Genomic DNA, 23,662 nt, shown 5'->3' with positions numbered 1-23,662 from the left:
GGACTGCCCTTTCTAAAAAAAAGTCAATTTCTTGGTGTTCAAATTAAAACATCTTTTATATGATGGTGCTAGTAGGTGGTGGTATATGGGATTGTAAATGGCAGATACAAGGTTGGTTTTCTTCTCACAATAAGGTGTTTTTAGAAATAAAGAGAACCTAGAAACTATTGTTTTGCTGTCGTTGTAAGGGAGTTCAGGAAAAAATTCCTGGTGCTTTTGCTGCTAAGAAGATTAAAATACAGATTACTTTCTAAGAGTAAATGTGAGCTTACTTTGTGGTGATTTGTCACAGTCTGTTGGCAACTAAGAAAGCTCTGTTAATTTGCTTCTTATTAAAGATATTTCTATTCTGATCATCCTTTCCTACTAGATACAAAATGTCAGGATATTTGTGTGTGTGTGCTTGTGCCAACAAAATAAACCTAGGCAGGGAAATTCCTCCTGGTGGTTGGAATTGTTAATGTTGAATAGACTAGCTGCTGAGGTGGAGAACCCCATGGGGATTCTCTGTCAGGTCGGAAATCTAGTGTTGTGGCCTTTTGCTGTGAAACAACATGACCAAGAAATTAAGTTTACAGATTGCATTTCAGATATGCCAAGGGGGAGAAGTGGCTGGCTGTGGTCTGTTCCAAAGTGAATGTAACAGATGATCTTTGCGTCTGTGAAGTCTTAGTTTTTTGAGATATAAAAAATCTTAATAGCAGATTTAGATTTAGAGTTATTGTAAATCTTTTTTTGTTTGTACTTACAAAACTGTAATATATCAAAATGTATCAAACATACATTTTAAAAGTGTCTTGAAATAAAAACAATGCAGTCTCTAATTCTTCAGATACTCATTTTGATGTTGAGAGGACTGACTGCTCTCCCTCACCTCTTGAGTTCTCCCTTTTCAAAGCATAGTTTGGTAACTCTGTAAAGGACGGTTGTCCACGAGAGGAGTGCAGAGCTGTTAAGTGTTTTTCCTGACTTCCCCACATCTTCATTGTAATTCTTTTAGTGTTTGGTTACATCCAGAGGTTTGCTCCTGCCTCTGTCTTTCTAAAATATTAATCTATTTGTAGTCACCGCCCCTCCTCCTGCACAATTTAAAATCCTTCAAGGCTCCCACTGTCTTCACAGTCACATCTGCCAGTCCCTGGCTCTGGCCTCCACTCTCTGGCTCTGGCCTCCACTCTCATCCTGCCCCAGCCCTTTTTAGGTGCTTCATTGAGCTCTGTGGGACTCTTGGTCCTTTGAACTCTCCCCTATCTCCTTGTCCTCTGCTGCTGGAATACTGTTCTCTCACCTCACTCTATGAGCACCCTCCAAACTCAGCTCAAATATTACCTTTCCTGGAAGGCATCCTTTATCCTGTCTCCTGCACACTTGTCCGGCACCCTATGCAGCTAGGATTTGGCTCCCTGTGCCTTGTCTGCTCTCTCCGGCATCTGGTCACACCACAGTACAGAGTAGGGTGTGTGTCTACATGGGAGGCCTTGCATCTGCTGGGCACGGCTGTGCTCCCGAGGGAGTGGACCATTTAGTCCCTGTCCTTAAGGAGCTTTTCACTTGGCCTCGCCAGCCAGGGGACACTTCCCAGCCATGAGCACTAACTTGCAAAGTCCATTTAATTGAGTGTCTGATTGAAGTCTAATTTCTTAATGGAGGAGACATTAGGCTCTGCATCTAATGTCTGCTTTATCATCCAGAAGCCAGGCGGGCAGCGTCTTTAATCTCAACTCCAGAAGGAATGTGCTTTTGGTCCCTGTTGCTTCCATTGTCCCCTTGTATACCTTCCACCTTGGGTGAGGGCCTTTTTTTTTTTTTTTTTAATTTGATATTTTTGGATGGTAAAGTTTTAAGAGATTGAGGTATTAAACTTCAAGTTTATCTTTTGTGCATATACCCAGGGCAAATAGAACCGTTAAAGGGGGAAGATACTTTGTCTCTAAAAAAAGAAAAGCCGCGTAATACACTTCTGTTCAAAAGAACTGAGTTCACACAAAAGAGAAAAGAGGGTCCGGTTAAGCTTGGGAGAGAGGCACGCAGAGATGCTGATGGCAGCGTTAAGGTTTGTCCAGAAATGCTTGTTAGAGATTAAACTCGTCCCTTTCTTCCTCTCTCCTGTCTCACGTTCTTGGGGAAAGTCCCAGCCCAGCCGTTTTCCGGGGACGCCTCTTTCCCCGGGAATCCCCGAGGCAGTCCGGCGGGGCTGCTTTTTTTCCAGAACAGTCACAACTGGACACTTTCTCCTAAGAGATGCCCTTTTCCTCCCACTTAGGGGATGCCAGTATCTGGAGTCCCCCCCAAAGCTGGAAGTGTCTCCTGGTTGCGGTTTGTTCTGCCCCCCAGGCCTGAGAGTTCTTGAGCAGCAGCTGTGACTTTTCTCTGGGCACACTTTCTTTTAAGCCTTGGTGGGCTTGGGCTGATCTTAAATCTTTTGCCCGTGTCCTTGTTCTTTTCCTGTTCTGGCCTCTGCGTTTTCTGCAGACTCCATGGTTACACTTACTCAGGTGGACTTTCTCTCCCCTGTTCCAAATCGCCTGCTGGAGTTTTCACCCCTAGTTCCCTCATTTTTATTCTTTACGTTCACCTCATTGTGCACTTACTCATTCAGCCTCGCCCAGTCCCCCCACCGAGGCCTCCAGCCTTGGATTTTTTGTGTGTTGGTGTGTTTATCTCCCTCTTGTCTCCACCCCCCCATCTCTGGGAATGTCAGCCTTTCATGACAGTCTTCATCATTCAGGTATTCATTTGAAGACAGGGGTACAACATGTATTCATTTGAGTACATGAGTCGTGTTTTAATTCACGTATTCATTTGCAAACGTGTGGTTTTAAAAAATACCAGCTTCATTGAGGTATAATTCGTATACCATAAAGCCTTCCCTTTTTGAAGTCAAATTTCAGTGGTTTTTAGGATATCCACAGAGATGTGCATTGAGCACCACTCTCTAATTAGAACATTTTTTCATCACCTCAGAAGGAATCCTTGTGCCGTTAACAGTCACTCCCCGTTCTCCAATCCCCAGCCCCTGGCAGTCACTAATCTACTCTCTGTGTCAAGATTTGCCTATTCTGGATGTTTCATATAAACAGAATCACACAAGCTGTGGCCTTTTGTGACTGGCTTCCTTCATTTAGCGTAGTGTTTTCAAGGATTATCCATGTTGTAGCATTTATTAGGACTTCATTCCTTTTCTGGCTGAATAACTGTCCATGCTTTGTTATCTATTCGTCAGTCGAGGGACTTTTGCTTTTTTCCCATTTTTGGCTGTTATGTTATGAATAGGGCTGCTGCAGACATTCATGTACACATGTTTGTGTGGACAAATGTTTTCAGTTCTCTGAGGTGTATCCTAAGGAGCAGAATTACTGGGTCATATGATCACTATGTTAAACTTTTTGAGAGCCACCAAACTGTTTTCCAAAGCTGCTCCGTTTTACATTCCCACCAGCAGTGTGTGTGAAGTTCCAAGTTCTCCACTTCCTCATCAGTGTATGGGTTTTGGGGGCATACTTCTTAAAACATGGGATATTTTTGGAGGGTAGGTATAGCTCAGTGGTAGAGCACATGTTTGGCATGCACGAGGTCTTGGATTCAATCCCCAGTACCTCCGTTAAAAAAATAATAATATAAATAAATAAAACATGGGATATTTTTTGACATTTCTGCTTTTTGTTTTCCTCACTTAATGCTTCTGGAAATTCCATTGAATCAGCTGGTGTCATTCTGACTCATTGTGATTAATGGCTTCATAGTAATATTCCATAGTATAAATATACTACTCATTCATTCAATTCAACAGTGATTAAATGGCTGTTATGTACCAGGCATTGTTCCGGGCTCTGGGACAGCAGCAGTGAACAAAACAAAACCCCGGCACTCTTAGAGTTCACTTTCTAGTAGGGGAGGGGGTGGGAAGTCAGGAAGTCAACAGCATAGCCTGGGGTCTCCCCATGCAGTTTTGAGTCTGTGGCAGCTCTCTGAGTAGTGGCTATGAAGTCCCAAAGGCTAGATCGCCCCGAATGTTGTTACAATTTACTGTAAGTCAATATTAGTATTAATAAACTTGCAGGCAAACGTGGAAACATTTTCATGAAATAAAAAAGGAAATCCCACTTTGTTGATGGGTGCGTTCTGGGAGATAAACTGATGAACTGGTGAGTGTATAAGCCCTTGGCAACGGAGTTTGCACATTTATAAATTGTATCCAAATCCTCTTACTCGGGTGACAAGTAAGACACCCTTCACCAAAAGCCAGAGAGGGTTTGTGTATTGGAGGTTTCTGGTGGATGCAGCCAAGAGTATTTGGGGGACATGGCAGAACGTGCAGGCCCAGTCAGGAGTCTTGCTCTCTTCCTGAACTTTCATGTATTTATTTTATTGCCCTGTGAGTTATTGAGATTGTCCTTCCAGTAAAGCCGACTTTAAATTATTCATGCTGATGATTAGGGAAAATAATCAGGGTCACCTAGAGTGGTTAGGCCTGGAGGCAATAATGATGTCCTCCCCGTGGAGGCAGGTTTGTACTGACATGCAGCCTTGCTGGGCCTGCACCGACCCCTCCGTGTTGGCCCCAGAGGTAATGCAGTTAAACGTTTCGGTTCTGATACTGGTTTTTTTTTTATATTTGACCTTGAAATAACGTTCTTAGAAATGCACACTTTAGACACAGTTACTCAACCTGGTGTTACCCATCCAGATCAGAGGTTTGCTCAGCCAGACCAGCTCCATCATGATGGAGTACCAGTCATCTACTAATAATCAGAAGGTCACTCTAATGAGTATTGTTTTGCAGAAATTTTGGGGGGGACAGTTCAGTTGCTGATGTTCCTTATCTTTAAATAAATAAATAAATAAATAAAAAAACCCCCACGGCTTGCAGGTTTATGTGATAGTAATAGTTCTGAAGGTCTGGTGCAGAACACAGGTGCCGGCTGGGATGCTGTCCAGCAGTGCAGGCGGGGGTCTTAATCCCCTCCTCTGCTGCCTTTGCTTCTGACGCTCCCTCAGCCACTACACATGTGCTTAGTGGGGTTGGGTTCCCAAACTTTATTTATAAAATGAATTGAATTCCTAAGGTTTATGGAGTGCAGGTGATAGTGCTGTGGGCTCTCGTCAGCAACCGCGGCCACCTGGTTGAGAGGCACGCGCTCCCTGTGTGCCTTCCACTAGGTCCGTCCTCTCACACACATCTTGAGGTAGTTAGCACAGCGGTTACTTTCCTTAATTTTGTACATAAGGAAGCGAGGTTAAGAATACAGAGTTAACCTGTGGCCAGCCTTGGATTTGAGCCCAGGTGTCTGCCTGAAAGTCCTGTGCATGAAAGTCCCTTTCGCTGTCACGTGCTTCCTGTCACCTGCGGTGAATTTGTGGTCTGGGTGAAGGAACGAGGTGCTGGTTAGCCTGGAGCACGGAAGATCGGGTAGGACGTTGTTCTCTTGTAGTGGACGTGCTTGGAGGGCTTTCACATGGGAAGAGGACTGGATTGATTTTGTGCTGCTCCGGCAGGTTCCCAGGTAAATGGCAGTTACAGCTGCACTGACATTTGGCACCACATGAAAAACTGCGCAAGCATTGAGGGGGCACCTAGTGACAAAGGCTGTGGGGGTGTCATGGGACAGTGGGTGGCGGGTGACTTAATGCCTGCCCTGTCTTATCGAGGTCCTCTTTGCCTCCTCCCTCTGCACCCTTTCCTGCCTGAGTGCTCAGCTGGGTCTCCTCTCTTCTCTTCCTAATTTCGTGCCTCTTCTCCCTGAAGCCACTGAGAGGCGAGCTTTAAATATGGGATGGTCTCTAGGTTGTAGTTAATGATAATTGTGTTTGGTTCATTTTTCTCACATATGGAATATATCCTCATTCCTTCTCTATTTTAAATAAAGTGACAGTAAAGTATGAATTTGGATTTTATAATTTTTTCCAATATTTCTCTGGGGATTTTTTTAAATTGGAAATGAAACTTGAACAATCAATGCGTGTATACTGTGATGGTAGTCTTTAGGGGAGGATTTATTGTGTAAGTGTGAGACTCTCCTGAAAGGCCAGCACAGTATTTACTTTCTCACTCGAGATTTATTATCCTCATGGACAACCACCCCAGATTCTTATGCTATTTCCTTCCCAGTTGCATGGGTTGCATGTGATTGTGCAAAGTATTGTAGAGAAAAAGCTATACTGGTGCTGTATTTGTCTGGCCAATGGAGTATGTACTGCACGTGGGCAGAGGGTGGTCAGCAGTGACGAGTTCTGTGTTGACATCAGAGAGTGACTTCTGAGAAAGGATTCTTAGTCACTGAGCATCTATGCAAGTGAAGTTTCAGAACATAGTGAGGTCAGGAAGAAAAAGACCTGTTAGCTCTCACACAGCTGCTTGATTTTTGCATAGCATAGCAGTTACTAGTTTGTCTTCTGTTTACATACTTAGAAAAATGTGATTGACAGGAGCCTGGAGTTTAGATATGTGTGCTGTGCTGCAGCAGGAGTGAGCTTGGGAAATTTCTGGTGATGGGAGGGGTGCTGGTGGCTGAACTGAAAAAGAGATTCCATCAGGAAACAGGCGAGTGAGAGAGTAAGCCCAGAGAATTCTCCCTGCTGAGTGCAGTATGATGCTTTTCAAAGCAGTTGACATTTGGCCACTGTTGTCTGGAGCCTTTAACCGTGAAGCATTGTGCAGGAACCTCCCACTGCCGCTGGTGTCTGGTGATGCCACCGTCCTCCCGGCCCCACTCGAATGCCTTTGGGGAGTGATGGGGGCCCATCCGTTCTGAAGGCCGCTCAGTTGGTGTAGGGGCAACGCGATTCTTAGTTGCCTCGGAACCTGTCTCTTGATAACTTTTGCTTGCTGGTCCCACCCCTGCCTTCCCAGTCTTTTCAAATTTGAAAACAGCTGTTTCACTTACTGAGTGGAGTCTCACTTCTTTGAGTTGTTTCCAGAGCCCCCTGGACTGGAGACAGGCTGGTTACTAGATTCCCTCCTCAGTCTGTTTCTAGAACTGTATACACTGCCCTACAGCTCTGGGGACCGTGGGGACTGCTGTCCCCTGGATCCATACAGTGTAAATCAGATGATGTATTTCAGCTCAGGAATGTACTGTTGCCCTTGAAGCAGCCCTGCTGTGTCGTGGGGACAGCGTTAAGCTTATGGTCAGCCACAACTCCCCCTTCCCATGTGTTCCAAATTCTGTCTTTCAGAGCTTTCCTCTTACTGGGGCTTGTGCACAGTCAGATCAAATCCTGACCTTTGACGACACCTGCACGCCTCCAAAATCTGCTTGCTGTTGGTTGCCACTTTCAATAGATGATTCACACACACAGAGAAGACAAATGTGTGAGATGATGGATGTGTTAATTAACTGCATGGTGGGAATCCTTTCACAGTGTATGTGTATGTCAGTCACCACGATGTACACTTTAAATGTCTTACACCTTTATTTATCAATTATATCTCGGTAAGGATGAAAAAAAAATCTGGAGATGAAGACGTCGTGTCTTGAAAAGGTCAGGGTTTCCTATCTGAGACTAGTCACAGAGATGCGTTCCAAAACCTGGAGGTTTCTTACTTCTTAAATGTACAAGGATGGTAGTGCTCCCTGGGGTTTGCTACCTCCTGTCATGTGGCAGTTTGAGGCGGGGGGTCAGGACATCCCATGAGCAGAGGTTCCCCTCAAGGCTGCTTCCACCTAGGGGAGGGGCACCTGCACCTTCTCTTGCTGGTGTCTGGTTTTCCCTTTTCCATTTGCCACAGTTTGCAAGAGTTGCTACATTGTTGGTGGGACAGGTTTTTCTCCTGTTTCCCTTCTGCCTCTCATTAGCTTTTTTCACCCAGTTTCTGTTTTGGAATTACGCTGTTTCGAGTTGGTATCTTTTTAACTTTCACCTGTACTGGCAATATACGTGAATGATAACATTGCAAATGGGGGCCTGACACTTGACTCACACAGCTTCCCTGAGCCTTTTCCTCAGTACCTGCCCTCCTTCCTGGCTGCTAGCCTGCCAGCCCATGGGGAACGGTTGGGTTGGATAGGGGGTCAGGCGCCGTCCCTTTACACGCAGGGACAGCATCTCCAAGGCCTCATCTGTATGGGAACAAGGAATGATTTGCTTACCTGCTTCCACATAAACTGCTGATAGCGGTTAGGATTTGGAAAAGGGGGATTGAGTTTTTAGGAGAAGCTGGGGCTTGAACAAAGGAGAGGCAGTAATGAGCCCTCCTGAGGTGAGGAATGTAGTCACTTTTGTTTCTGTAGGAAAGTCAGCTGAGGGAGGGGAAGGCATACCATTGAGCAGAGGTTGACAAGCTTTTTCTATTAAGGGCCAGATAGTAAGTGTTTAGACTTTGCAGGCCCCATGGTCTCTGTTGCAGCCAATCAGCTCTTCTGTATTTGTTTTCCTCGTGTTTACCAATTTTATTGGTACTCCCAACTGACTTTTGGCTTCGTTGATCTTTATTTCCCCCTTTTCTGTTTCATTGAATTTTTTTGCTGAGATCTGTATTGTTTCCTTTTTTTCTGCTTGCTTTGAATTTCATTTGCTTTTTTTCTTGTTTCTTTTTTAAATTTAAATTTTTGTTGAAGTGTGGTTGATTTGCAGTGTTAGTTTTAGGTGTACAGCTAAATGATTCAGTCTTGTTTCTTAAGGTAGATGTTAAGGTATTGATTTCAGACCTTTATCTTTTCTAATATAAGTATTTGGTGTTATAAATTTTCTTTTAAGTATTGCTTTAAGGACATCCCACAAATCTTGGTATGTCATGTTTTCATTTTCATTCAGCTCAGAATACATTCTGATTTCCCTTTTGATTTCTTCTTTGACTCATGGATTATCTAGGAGTATGTTAGTTTCCATGTGTTTGAGAATTTCCCAGAGATTTTTCTGTTATATTCTAATTTAATAAATAAAGAATCTTAAAAAAAAAACCCCACAGTACTGAAGATTTCATCTTAAAAAAGCAGCAATTCAAAAAAAAAAAAGAGTGGAAGGCTAGAAAGAATGGAAAGACTCTAGAAAAGTTCAGAGGATGTGTGTCAGTCCAGGACATGTGATGCAAGCCCTGTGGGGCGAGGAAAGCTGGGCGAGGGAGCCATGAGGAGAGGGAGGGCTGGACGCCTGCAGCAGAAGGGCAGGTCTAGGTTAGTGACTGACTGAATGAGGGAGGCCAAGGAGGGCCCCTGAGTTAGACCCAGTGTGGTGACAGCACTCCTGAAAGGGACCCTGGGGTTTCGGTTGCCTGGTGGCCGGAGCGGAGCAGCCCTGGGGATTGTAATGGGGAGAGAGCGCTCCTTTTGTGCTGGTGCCCAGCGAGATGGAAGGAGGCGGCCAGTGGTTAGGATGAAGGGGATTTGCCTCCTGGTGTGGTGATGGGGGAGGAGACTAATGCTGTCCTGTGGGGTCACATGTGTTTTTTGACCGGTCCCTGGAGCAGGCCCACGTGGGAGCTCTGAGTCTTCCCTACAGATGCGCAGACTGAGGTCTGGACATGGGTAATGTACCCAGAGCCACATATCCAGTAAGTGGTGGAGCTGGTGTCTGAACCCAAATTCTACCTGAATAATCAGTTCTTTCCAGTAGATGGCGGGTGCAGGAGTGCACGCCTGCAGTGCACCATGCTGCCGGGCAGAGGTCTGCCTTGGGGCCACATGCTGTGTGTTGAGTGCTGCAGCCCAGGGCAGTGCTGCTCTGCTCTCTCTTTTGAAGTATGTATTTTGTGTTTTGAAGTCCTTAGAAAGGATGGTTGTTTTTAAAGATAACAGTTAAATTACTCATTTTTTCAGTAAATTGGATTAGCTAGGCAACATTCTTAGAGGTAGGGTTTGGTAATTTGGGGGATAATGTTTTGAATCCAGGAAATAGTTTTGAAGATTCCCGTCTGCTGAGTTGAGGGTGAGCTTCTGTGCCCTTTGTATGGGAATCCGTTATTCTTAGTTATCTGCTGCTAGGAACCTTTCTCAGTGAAGCTCAGAGTTTGCTAACCATGTAATATTGTTCTGGAATTCTACTATTTAAAAGTGAGAATGAAGCATTAGAAAGAAACGTTTATTTTCCGTGTTCTACTTCCTTAATACTGGATTGGTTATGTTATATTGAAATCTGACCTGTAGAGAGTTTAGTGCTTGAACTTGCTCTTCATTTCTCACGCGGTGAAGACCAACGGCCCTAAATAGGCAACGGCAGAGTCAGGGTAACTGAGTTACATGGTGAGTCTCAGCCTTTTCACAAGGACGTGTGGGCCGTGACATTTGGAACCCAGAAGGAAGTGCTCACCAGTGTTTTCCTCTTTCCTTCTCTTACATCCTCATCCTGCCCTGACAGTGAGTGGAAGTTGTACCCCAGTTGCAGGATGTCTTGTAATAGGCTGGGAACTGTGTGATCGGTGTCTGGAGAGAGCTTTGGGGATTTACTTCTGACACGCGTGTCCCAGCAGCAGTGGTTTGGGGTTCACAGCATAGGTCTGATTTTGTCTGTCTGTCCACTGTGTGGTCCATCCTCCATGTAGTTTTTAAATGATACCTTTAGGCCCTCACCCTGCCCTGTCTGCAGCATTGTACTGTGTGGGGCCCGAGGGCATCCGCCCTGCTGTCCACCGAGGGTGCACCGAGAGGGGCTCGGGTCACAGACCACGGGCTGGGGATTTGACAGCAGGGGAGGCCCGTGCGGTTGTGGTCCTCTGAGCTGGACTTCAAGGGACACGAGCTGTGCTTGTCCTCCAGGCGGCTGGAGGGGGCTGCTTGGACCGGGCAGAGTGACCAGCTTCTGGGAAGAGGTGTGCTGCTCTCCACCCAGGCTGTTTGGGGGCGACCAGAGCGTTGGGTCTTAGGCCAGCAGTCAGGCGTTACTGAGGCAGGAGACGCACTGTGAGGCTGTGGGTCCATGCTGTGCTTCTCCCCTGACACCCAAGGGACTGGAGCAGGGCTGGGGGTGGACACAGAGAGGAGGGAATGCTGTAAGCCCAGGCCTGCCTTCGGGTCCCGGGGCGCGTCTCCACCCTGGTTCCGTGTCTCACTGTCAGGCCACCCCTGAGACTGAGGAAGCCCACCTGGGCAGTCACCCGCTGTGGTGGGCCCGCGGGGCATCTGGAGCCAGGCCTCCGCAGAATGCTGGCTGTGGGAGGCTCAGGCGGTCCCTTCTGCAGCGGCCCTGGTAGTCATCCCCACCGCCTGAGACGGGGATGACGTGTGTGGAATCCACAACACACCTCCCAGCCTGCAGTGGGCCCTCAGATTTGAGTTCCCTGCTGTCCCTCTTACCAGTGAGGTTTCAGAGGAACTGGAGAACAGTGCATTTTCACCGTCCACTTGGGGTTGTCTATCTGCCAGGCAGCTGGCTAGGAACTGCAGAAAGAGATGCAGGTTAGCAGAGAGTCCCTGTGACTCCTCACATTTCATTTTGGGACATCAGAGGGCCCTTCTCTGTGCTCTGATCCTTTCCCAGGAAGTGGAGATCAAGGGACTGACAGGCCCTGTGTTGTCCACGTTCCCTGCGCTCTCAGCCAGTTCTGTTGAGCTGGCTTTCTCCACTCCTCAGAATGTATGCAAACAAGACCCTGTTTATGGTGTGCCCCCGAAAGACGAACATCCCCCTTTCCTCCCAGGTTTAAACCAGTCTTTTTAGGTCAAGGTTCTTCAGGCCTGACACTGTTGGTATTTGACAGTTCTTTGTTGTGGGGCTGTCCTGTGCATTGTAGGATATTTCATAGCATCCCTGGCCTCTCCTCCAGTTGTGACACCCAAAAATGTCTAGTGACAGTGCCAAATGCTCCTTTGGGGGCAGAATTGCACACTGTTGAGACTGCTACCTTAGACTCAGTGGATAGAAGAAAAAAGAACTCTATAGTATTTTTTATTTTTCATTTGACCTAATCCGTGAAATGCTTACTGAAAAAAAAATTTCATTTTTATTAAACTGAATTCAGATTCTAATCTATTTTAACTTGTTTAGTTTAGAATGACTTTTTTGTGCCATTGGCAAAACATTTCTCAAATCTAAAATTTTTAGCTTATTTTTGAAGGATTTAATCCATTGTTACATTTGAATGATGAGTGAAATAAAAGAAGATGTCTCATTGTGTATTTCAGGTCAGTTTGTTATAAATGTGCAAATGTATCGAATTGATTTTTCAATTAAAACTGTGGCAGACAGTTAATCTTATGAATACAGTATTGTGGAAGCTTCTAACTGCCTGACCAAAATTGAGTGTAAAGCCATGGTTTGAAAGGTCCTGAATAAACATTTTCTTTTTGTAAATATTCAAAAACCTTGGCTGAGCAGGGAGAGGTGACTCAAAATTTCTTGCATTCTGGGAGTTTGAACTTTGGAAACCAATTTGTTTTGGACTAAATCTGGAAAAATCATTTGTATGCTGTAGCCAGAAATTCTTTTAGGCTGTCCTTTTCTAGCCTTGTCACTTGTCTGGAATGTTAAGTATCATCAGTAGTTTAACGGCCTTTTAGCAGTTTGTATTAAAAAGAGAGAGGATCTCCAGAAATGGATCTGAAGAGGTCTTGGTATAAGATTAGGGTTTTTTGTTATTATTCTTTGGAGAGCAGTAAGAAGAAGAAGACTTATGATTCTAAGTTTGAACAATCCAGGGAGCTTCTAATTGTTTCTAAATATTTCCTTGTGTTAAAGCTCAGGGAGTAATAGGGAGAAATCATAAGTTATTTGTGTGAGTGGGTTTTTCTGTGGCCAAAACAAATGGAAATAGAATAGCGCTTTTTTAAAATGCATTTATTTTATAGTTTATTTTTTAAATTGAAGTATAGTTGATGTACAATATTATGTTACAGGTATACAAATAGTAATTCACAATTTTTAAACGTTATTCTCCATTTATAGTTATTATAAAATACTGGCTGTATTCCCCATGCTGTGCAGCACGTCCTTGTAGCTTATTTTATACCTGATAGTTTGTACCTCTTAATCCTCCACCTGCATCTTGCCCCTCCCCCTTCCCTCTCTCCACTAGTAACCATTAGTTTCTTCTCTACATCTGTGAGTCTGTTTCTTTCCTGTTATATTCACTAGTTTGTTGTATTTTTTTTAGATTCCACATGTAAGTGATACCTTACAATATTTGTCTTTCTCTGTCTGACTTATTTCACTTAGCATAATGACCTCCAAGTCCATCCATGCTGAACACCAGAAACTAATACAACATTTTAAATCAGCTGTACTTCAATTAAAAGATGAACAAACAACCAGCCAACACATTTAAAATACGGGCAGAAGAACTGAACAGACATTTTTCCAAAAGAGGAAATGTAGATGGCCAGCAGGAACATGAAAAGCTGCTCAACATCACCAATATCAGGGAAATGCAAATCAAAATCACAAGACATCATCTCACACCTGTCAGAATGGCCATCATCAGAAAACAAATAACAAATGTTGGCAAGGATGTGAAGAAAAGGGAACCCTTGTACACTGTTGTGGGAATGCATATTGGTGCAGCCACTGTGGAAAACTATATGGAGGCTTCTCAAAAACCCAAAAATATAACCACCATGTGGCCCGGCAACTCCACTCCTGGGCATGTATCCAGAGAAAAACAAAAACATTAACTCAAAAAGATACATACCCCTGATTTTAACAGCAACATTATTTATAATTGCCAAGATATGGAAGCATCCTAAGTGCACATTAATAGATGAATGGATAAAGAAGGTGTAGCATATATATGTAATGGAATACAACTCACCTATAAAGAAGGGTATTTTGCCATTTGCAACCCTTCATTCACTTTTTTTTCTTCACAACTGGCATAAACATTTCCATTGCATTGAAAACAACTAAATACCTAGAAATAAACTTAACCAAAGAGGTTACCTATACTCTGAAAATCGTAAAACATTGATGAAGGAATTTGAAGATGAGACAAAGAAATGGAAAGATTTCTTGTGCTCTTGGACTGGAAGAATCAACATTGTCAAAATGGCTGTACTACCCAAAACAATCTACAGATCCAATGGAACCCCAGTCAAAATACTCATGACATTTTTCATAGAACTAGAACAAACAGTGCCAAAATTTATATGGAACTCTAAAAGACCCCAAACTGCCAAAGCAATCTTTTGTAGTTCTTTTTTTTTTTTTTTTCTTTCTTCTTTTTGTTCTCTTTTCTTACGGTTTGATGACTAGAAGTTCCTTTAACATTTGTTGTAAAGCTAGTTTGGTTGTGCTGAATTCTTTTAAATTTTTTAATCTGTGAAGCTTTTGATTTCTTCATCAAGTCTGAACAGGAGCCTTGCTGGATAGAATATTCTTGGTTGTAAGTTTTTCCCTTTCATCACTTTAAATATATCGTGCCACTCCCTTCTGGCCTGTAGAGTTTCTGCTGAAAAATCAGCTGATAACCTTATGGGGAGTTCCCTTGTATGTTATTTGTTGCTTTTCTCTTGCTGATTTTAATATTTTCTCCTTCTCTTTAATTTTTGTTAATTTTATTGCTCTGTGCCTTAGTGTGTTCCTCTTTGGGTTGATCCTGTGTGGAACTCTCTGCACTTCCTGGACTTGGGTGGCTGTTTCCTTTCCCAAGACGGGGAAGTTTTCGGTTATTAGTGCTTTTGGATTTGTGTTGCTGATAATTAACTCCTTTTTTCTAGTATCCTGTGTATCAGTTGCTGTGGTTTAGTGGAAGGAGCTCCGACTTTGGGCAAGCTACTTACCTCTCTAACCTCAGTTTCTTCCTCCTCTCCGGGCACGCAGGGCAGTTGTAAGAATCAGGTGTGCCAATGCTGGCTGCCAGCATCTCCAGGCGGCTTGCTCTGGTGTTTAAACAACAGTAGTGGCACCAGCAAAGTGTCTCACCTCCTCAGTACCCTGACCCCCTGCCCTTCACAGAGCCACATTTTGGAACCATCCTACATCCTTTGTCTCCTACTCAGTCCTGGTCCAGTGAGGTCTGACTTCGTTCTGTCCTTCCCCTTGGAGCTGTCAGCCCTGCTCGCCACTGCATCCTTCTGGCGTCCTCTCAGGCACTTTCTGGTGTAGATTCGCCCCCAGGCTCCTTTCACCCAGTGTGGCCAGGAGGTAGCTGTGAGGGCAATGGGGTGGAAATCCCAGAGGAGCTGCTTTTTCCTTTTCCTTCCTCTGTGGCCCTGAGGGTGCTGGAAGGGGAGTGCACACTTGGGACTGGAGGGGGACGGGGAGGAGAGGTCTGTCTGAAGGCCATCTTTCCTGAGTGTCATAGTGTGCATCCTTGGTTTCTGGAAGCAGGTAGAACTACCATATTAAATGTGCACATTAGTTGATAATCGCACCCTAAGTTTAGACATGAAATAAAATGTCTTAAAAATGAGAGAATACATGTTATAATAAAAATAAGCATTTAAAAATAGTAACCTCCTTAGTAAGCACTGAAGTATTTTGAGCAATAATGGACTTTTGTACGAGCATCACATGCCCGAAGTCATCTCCCCCTGCCACGTTCCAGTCTGTGTCTCATGCACCTTGAATACACATCCATATGCACTTGTGCACTGTTTGACCTGACATGGCTCAGGTTTTTCCTCTGAGTAAGCCTTGGCTTTTTTGGTGGAGTCCTCCTTCCAGTCTGTCTTTAAAATATATGCATTTAAGTGCACTTTCTGGTGGTGTGTTACAATTCACAATAAGGTTAAAAACACGTATATGTTGAGGAATTTGGTATAGGAAGTCTATTGCATTATGATTTATTTAATCAAAACATTTCTCATTGAATTTCTTTTCAGCATTTTTGTTTGGTTATGTAGTACTTATGGTTTTATCACATTGGTTGTGGTTTTGATTCATTTAGCAGCATTTACTTAGGGACTCCAATTTAGTTTGCTAAATTTCAGTTTTCCTTTGAGAGTGTGATTCCTTCTCAGTGTTTTAAGTCCCTTCTTAATTTACAGTTTTAGTATGATCTTTGCATTTTGAAAATGGAGCTTGTGAAATAAGAGAGGTAAATGGATTTAGACTGCTTGGGTTGAAACCTTTTTTGGAATTCTAGTGAAATATTGATGGGCATAAAAAACATACCTAATAAGCAGTTTCGTTTTTTAAAAAAAAGTTTTGATTCCTGTTTCTGAGGGTGTAAGTCATGAAATAGGACATTTGGATTTCTGAAACAGCCTAGTGCATCCTCCTCCCTTTAAACAGCTCAGAGTCAGCACGACTTGCCCAAGGTAATGCAGGTGTGCCAGGCCCCCCACCGCAGCCTGGGTCTCCTGATTACCGTTCCGTGAACTCCCTGCCATATATTTTCAGTGTTTCCTGCTGTGTAATTTTCAGTGGGAAAGGACCAGGAGCAAGTGTTGTTTGTTGACATCTGTGTGCCACAGTGTATAATCTGATGACGTGGTGAGTGAAAACAATCTTTTGTCATTCTTTATAAAGGGTTTCTCTTACAGAGTATTTTTTGAGTTGCTCCTTTTATTTTAATAAGGAATTAGTCATACTTGGGGCATGCAGTGTGTTCTTATAAATTACGGTAGCTCCCATGTATCCATCCTTCCTGTGGGCTGCCACCCTGCTAAGCACTTTAGGTTCATTATTTTATTTAATCCTCTCTACATCCTTATAAGATAAATAGTACTATTACCAGCCCATTTTACGTATGAGGAAACTGAGATTTCAGAGAGGTTAAGTAGCTTGCCCAGGGATACAGATTTGATCAGACATGATGGGGCAGTGTCCCAATACTGGTTTTTTAAATAAGCACAATGGATTTTAAAATTATCAATTAAATAAGCTACGTTTAAATAGTTTTAAATAGCAATACATTTTGTGTAACAGAGGCAAAAACAGGTTCTACTGGGAAGTGAGTAGGACATGCATAGAGGAGTTCAAAGGAAGAAGTGGGGAACCCGTCAGGATCCTGATGTGACTGCAGGAGAGGGGATTGGGGACCACCTCCTGCAGTTGTCAGCAAGGGCTCTTGTTCCACATTGAGCCAGGGCTGGAGGTGCTTCTCGGGGAGGAATGGCCTTAGAGCCCCCCGTGCTTTCCAGGATACTCTACGGTCTCCTCTGCTCAAGGTGGATTCTTGATGCGATATAGTAACAGTTAAGATAAATTCTTAAGGTCCTTTTGGCATTATTTCTGAATCCTGGTTGGTATGTTTTTCATGGGTGCGTGGTTGGGGAGGATGGAGTTTCTGAATCACTGAAGGGTATTACCATCCCTGATCTTAGATGATTGCCCCATTTTTCTGATCTTTGAGCCCTGGTGAAGTAACTTCTGGAATGAGTATGTCTGGATTTTTGTTCTTTTTCTTGGTCTTTACATGTTATTTTGTATAAGAACGCTGTAAGTTAGATTTTATCAACTCCTATTTATAGGAGAGGAAACAGTTGCAAAAATACAGAGTGGTGAAGTGATTTGCCAGAGGTCACAGCTCTTGTGGCAAAGCTGGAGTGTGAACCCAGCTCTCCTGACTTGAAATTCAGGACTCTGCTGCTGTCCCGAGACCAGGGAGGGGGTCTGGTGATGCATCCCAGAGCCTTCTCATTGCTTTGTTCTATACCTGCAACATTGCCATCAGCTGTGTGACTTGTATTAAGTCAGAAGGATTTGGGGGTCAGGAGGTACCTTTGAAATTCCTTAGAATCCAGCCTTCTTTTATTGTAGGTGAGGATCCTGGTTGGACAAGTGACTTAGATTGAAGGCAGTGCTTCTTAGAGGGAGGACTAATCGGTTTCAAGTCGAAGTCAGAGTTTAAAAATATCCCAGAGGCTTGAGCTGAATCTGTACCAAATGACAATTTTAAGAGCTACAGGTGTAATTTTTTTTTTCAGAATATAAATTACACAGCTATGAAGAGAAGAAAAGTGGGGTGTTTACTACAGTTTCATCAACATTTCTGTGTGTTTGAAATTTTTCATAATAAAATGTTAACAGAAAAAAGAAAAGCGGCTTAGCAACAGTTTGTGTGAAAGACTTTGAAGTATGAGGTGACCGTGAAGTCAGTATGAGTCTCTGCTAGTTCCTGGCAAAGCAGGGTTTTTTCTTAGATTAAGAGAAGCTCAGTGTCTTGATGCAAAAGTAACGGTCAGCTGGACTGTGTGCTCGCAGACCAGGTCTGTCTGGTGTCTGTGCACATGGATGCAGGTGTGCAGACCTGGAGGGGAGGCTGGAGAGTCCAGGGACTTACATGGGGGCAGCACAGACTTTGGGTCATCCTCAGATCCCGGGAGAGCTGAGGGCTGAGGATTCTTTTGAGTGTGGAGCTCAGGTTCAGGTCAGAGGAAAGGAGTTACAGGGAAGGAGATGCCATTCCATCCCCTCTCCCCGTCCCTCCTCTCGGTGCCCTTCTGTCCCTCCTCCGCCAGGCATTGAGTTCGTCTTTAGGAACGGCAGGTCTGGTCAGGGTGGCACTGCCTTTCATCCCCTGTGCTCTGTGTCAGAGCCGGCCCTTCCCCACCTTCGAGGTCTTCAGGTGGCCGGTGCTTTCTCTCACCTCTGAGGGGTATCTCCCACCCCACCCCCCTAAGGCAGAACCAGGGACGGGGCCTTCTCTCCCCCTGCACCTTGTGTGTGTGCTTATCTTGTGTTCTCAGTAGGATTTGTAAAGGGCGGGGACCTGTTCCCTGATGTACCTCACTCTTCCACTAGGCTCTGAGCCCCTGGAAAGATGGTGGTTTTGCGTTAATCAGCTCAGTGCGTCCGTGTGTTGATGCCTCGTCTGACCAGCTTCCCAGAGAATGGATTTGGCTTGCTGTGGCACAGAATAAGTGTTCAGTGACTGTTGCGTGAATAATGACTTGCTTCCTAACTTTTCAGTGGTTAGTATCCTCCATTTTCTGTCGGTGATGCTGCATGTGGAATTTCCTGTAAACGGCCTCCAAAACACTTTCCATTTTTAAGAGTCTGTGGTTTGATTTTTAAATAGCGTCTTATCTGCCATATGTGGAAGGTGAGAGATGGGCCTCGGTTGTCTTCCTTATGTGATGTCCTCATGGATGTGAAGGGAACTCAAGCTTCCTGTGTGGCTGTGGCTGTGTAATTAGCTTTAGGCAGGGCTCCCGGAGCTGTAAGTCCTGCCCTGGGACGTCCTGGTGAGAGGTCTGGCCACCCAGACTGCAGCCTTCTCACTGAACGCAGGCTTTTGTCTATAAATGACAGCACTTGTGTCTCTGCCCTTGCCTAACAAGAGAGTTGCTTGCATCCCAGGCGCCCACGTGTGGGGACACAGTGAGCTGTGCTGGGGGCGGTGCAGCTGGGCCAGGGTGCCTGCCCTATGGGAGGGGCTCAGGGCTCTCAGGGTCTTACCCTGTTGGGGGAGCAGCGCGTATATTTTGACGTTTTTAAGAAATATTATTTAAGAAATACATGTGGCACACTTCATGGATTATTGTAGCTGAGATCATTCTTAGCAAATATAGACAGAAAGTGTCCATCCTGCTTTTGTGAGGAGGGCTACTTTTTATTTCCCTCCACACCTTGATTTTGCTGGACTAGAGGTGGTGTTGGGTGCTGACATGACACCCTCGTGTGAGGTCGGGGAGGGCATGGTGGTGACTCCCATCACACCCCTTTCTCCAGCTCTCAGACCTTGGAGCTGCTGTGAACCGTGCGTTCCTCACCCTCCACTCTGCAGTCTCCCTGGGCCCAGGCTGGGGCCAAGGTCTACTGGTGAATTATAATCTGTTTTTGAGGATCCTTGCCCTTAAAAGGGGTCATTTTAGAAAATCATACAAGCTTTTTTTTGTTTGTCTCAGTGCTCTTGGCATTTAATAGGTGGGGGCCCTGGAATTCTAGACTCAATGAAGTGACCATTCTGTAAAGTGGAAACTTACCCTGTGATCTGCACAACTTTGGAACATTTTGCTGAGTAAGTTATGTGGATAGAAAAAAAAAAAGCCTGTTCATAACTGAACCTAGATTCTTACTCTTTTTACACAAAGAAAGCATTTTTAAGTGTGTTTTTGGTATATATGGGATTTTTCAGGAGTGCAGTTACTGTAGGTGTTGAGGGGAAGTTGTTTGTTCTCAGCTTTATGAAGTATATTAGGGTCTCCAGAGAGACGGAACCAGTGGGATATATTTACACCTACACACACACACACACGTGCATGCACACATGAGTGTACACACATGCACACGCATCTAGAAAGAGATTTATTATTATATGGAGTTGGCTCATATGATTACAGAGGCTGAGGAGTCCCAAGACCTGCAGTCGGCCAGCTGGAGACCCCGGAGAGCGAGTGACATAAGTTCCAGCCTTGAGGTTGGCAGGCTCTACACCCGAGAAGAGCCAGTTTTTCAGCGGGAGTCCAAAGGCGGGAGAAGACCAACACCCCAGCTCCAGAAGTCAGTCAGGAGGGGTTCCAGGCACTCAGCCTTCTTGTTCTACTCAGGTCTTCATTTGATCAGATGAGGCCCACCCACATTAGGGAGAACAGCCTACTCAGCCTGAGAATTCAGGTATTAGTCTCATTCAGAAATACCTTCACAGCCAGAGTAGTGTTTGATCAAGTGTCTGGACACCCTGGGCTCAGTCAAGCTGACATACAAAATTAGCTGTCACACCAAGCGTGGTTCACCCTTTTAGAAAATCACGTTACTGAGGGCGTGCATGTATATAGCATGGTGTCTAAGTTGCTAGTCCTGTGTGCCCAAGTCAAGACTGTTTGTAACTGTCAAATTCACAGTAATTCAACTTAGAGGTGTGGATTTTCTGACTGTTTTATTCCTAGTATAGTATTGCTCGAACATTTACGTATTGAAATTCGTATTTATTTTAAATTATTTTTTATATTATAGTTGACAAATTATGTAGATAATTTTAGAAATAATGTATATAATAAATAGGTTATCTTTGGATTTCATTTCAGTAGTAAAGGTATATTTACATATTTGTTAGAGAAAGGAGGTTTGGGTCCAATGTGGTGAGAACCATTGGTCTAAGAGATCCCGCGAGATTGCGAGCTGCCGGTCTCCTGGACCAGATGCGTCTCAGCACCTTTAAAGCTTCTCTGCCTCTCCTCTGCTCCCAAATCTGCACAACCATAGTTCTGCTCTTTTTCTTATCAGGTAATTTACAGTGTTGGGATCTACCTTCCAGAAGTTCTGGTTTCACGTTGTCATTAGGTTGTTTTTTTAAATAACAGCTTTATTCAGAAATAATTCATATGCCACACAGTTTACCTATTTCAAATGTGTAATTCAGTGGGTTTTTTTTTTTTGTATATTCACAGGGTTATGTTACATCAATACTGTATATCACAATCTAATTTTACAGTGTTTCATCCCAAAGAGAAACCTGTATCCATGTCTCCTACCCCTTGGCAACCTCTTATGTACTGTCTCTGGATTTGTCTTTTCTGGACAATTTGGGTCTGGTTTCCTTTATCTGGTACAGTGTTTTCAAGGTTCATTTGTGTTGTACCAGGTGTGCCCAAGTAAAAGTCCATTGGATGGATATACCACATTTTGTTTATCCATCATCAATAGATGGACATTTGGAATTGAAACAAGAAGTTATTTTATATGTGGAAAACATATGATAATGTGTATCCAATAAGAAATACATGCTCATAAGTGAAAAATATATATTTAAATGCTAACAGAGAATTCTGTCCTGGTTTAATGGGTAGAATTTTTTGAGGTTGTTTGTGTTGTTTTCATTTTTTGGCTGTTATGAGTAATACTCCTATGGACGGACATTTTTCCGTAAGTTTTTGTGTGGCCAGTGTTTTCCTTTCTCTTGGGCAAATATCCAGGAGTGGGATTGCTGGGTGGTATGGTGACTCTGTGTTTAGCCATCTGAGGAACTGCCTGACTGTTTTCCAAAGTAACTGCAGCATTCTGCATTCCTGCCAGCTGCATGCGGGGGCTCCAGTTACTGCTCATCCTCGCCAACATTAGTTACCATCTGTCTTTTTGATTATAGCCATCCTAGTGGATGGGACATGGTAGTTCACTAGGTTTTAACTCTGGGACAGAGACAGCAGCAGGAAAGGGACAGTCTGTTATGATGTCCAGTATGGTAGCTACCATGTACCTTTGAATTTAAATAGATTAAAATTAAATAAAACTAAAAATTCAGTTCCTCAGTCACACTAGCTGCATTTCAAGTGCTCACTAGCCTGTAATGGCTAGTGGTTACTGTATTTTGGACAGCACAGATGGATACATTTGCATCACTGCAGTAACTTCTGTTGGATAGTGCTAGCCGAGAAGAAGTTAATTTGACAGCAGCTGGAGGAGTAGGCAGAGAATGGTCAAGGGTTTGAGGAGTGTGGAGAAGAGCGCAGACCTGCAGTTTGGAGAAGAAAGCAACTTTGGGGAGCCATTTACAAGATGGGAGACGTTGAAAATAGAGGGTAGATACAAAGAGAAAATGGGACGTTGAAGGGAAGTTTCTTAGGATCTTTATTTTTAACTGTATTGTGCATGTTGTGGATGCTGCTTGCCTGTCTCCTGGTCATTTTTCAGTGTCTTCTGGGAAACTGTAGGAAACAGATGGCGGGGCTGAACCAGAGGAGCACTTGCTCAGGGCTGATCACACAAATGGGACAGGAGAGTAGAAGGCAAGGGGGTTACGAGCAAGTGAGTGGATAGGCGACTTGATCATTCCCGAATATAGCACTCTTTGTAGGGGCTGACCCGGGAGTAGGGGGAAGGCTGGAGGGCAGACTCCGAGGTTTCGCTGTTTCGGTTGGTATTAATAATAACAGTGTTCCTTTTGCTCCAAGGCCTTATCATGGTGAGGGTGGAGCGGAGCCCCCTTGGCCCTGTCTCACTGTTCCTGCCACCAAACCAGTTGGTACAGTTTGTGTTACGTCAGGCAAGATAAATCTGGTGCGTTCGAGCATAGTCTAGGCAAAATGTTCACTGAGGCTATTGGAATGAGCCTTTTCTTTCCCGAAAGGTTGTTCTGTGACGTTTCTCTTTATTTTTATCAGTGTGTAGAAATCTTCATAAAGTAGATCAGCCTCTGTTTTGTGCTCAACGTAGTTTCTCAGCATCCTTGTACGTAAACTTCCTTAGATTCACGATAGGCTTTGAGTTTTGGTAGTTGTACACCTGGGCCAGGGTGTCTTTCCAAACATGATACTACTACAGAGACTGCTTTTCTAGCTCAGCCAATAAAGGTCCGCTTAAGGGTTTTCCTGGATGAAGCTTTGTGTGCTGCCTGTGTTACTCCAAGTCCTTTAAGCTGTGAAACTGAGCCTGCTCACTCAGGCGGGAGGTTTGCTGTCTGCTCCTTACAGCTATATAGGATGCCCTTACTTTCTGAACCCAGACTTGAGGCTTATGTTCTTACAAGGAATTTTGCTGCTGCCTCTTGATACAAGAGATACACTGGGAGACAGATTTAGGCCCTGAATGTTGGAGTTTCTGGGATATTCTGCTGGCTTCTGTGGGGATATCACAAGAAATATTTGAAATTGAGACTGTGCCGTATAATTTGGGAGATATGATCGTCCTAAAAGGCCTGCAAAATGGCTGATTCTCAAGTGCCGGGATGACGATTGCTTCCTTAAATGCCACAGATAATGTACAGTGTGTTAGCCAGTTCCACTAGAGATCTAGAATATTCTTTTTACTGACTGGAATGCACAAAATAATTTCAAATTAGTAACATTCAAGAAGGAAGCCTTGAAAACAGGGTGCATTCTGATTAACAAGCCTACAGATTTTTCAGGCTTTCTTTTCTGTCACGACATCTAGCTTTCAGTTTTATTTATCACTTGGTAAAATCCTTCAGAAA

General features: G+C 44.1%; 1 protein-coding gene across 2 annotated transcripts in view; it reads left to right on the top strand.

Annotated features, from left to right (window-relative positions):
• Nucleotides 1-23,662, top strand: part of SPECC1L (sperm antigen with calponin homology and coiled-coil domains 1 like) — a 112,620-nt gene that overhangs the window by 2,191 nt on the left and 86,767 nt on the right. The gene's annotated exons all lie outside the window — the stretch shown is intronic.

This window comes from Camelus dromedarius, chromosome 31 (assembly GCF_036321535.1).
Source record: "Camelus dromedarius isolate mCamDro1 chromosome 31, mCamDro1.pat, whole genome shotgun sequence".
Taxonomy (NCBI): domain Eukaryota; kingdom Metazoa; phylum Chordata; class Mammalia; order Artiodactyla; family Camelidae; genus Camelus; species Camelus dromedarius.
The sequence above is the reverse complement of the archived record's forward strand: the minus strand, read 5'-3'. Positions and strand labels throughout refer to the sequence as shown.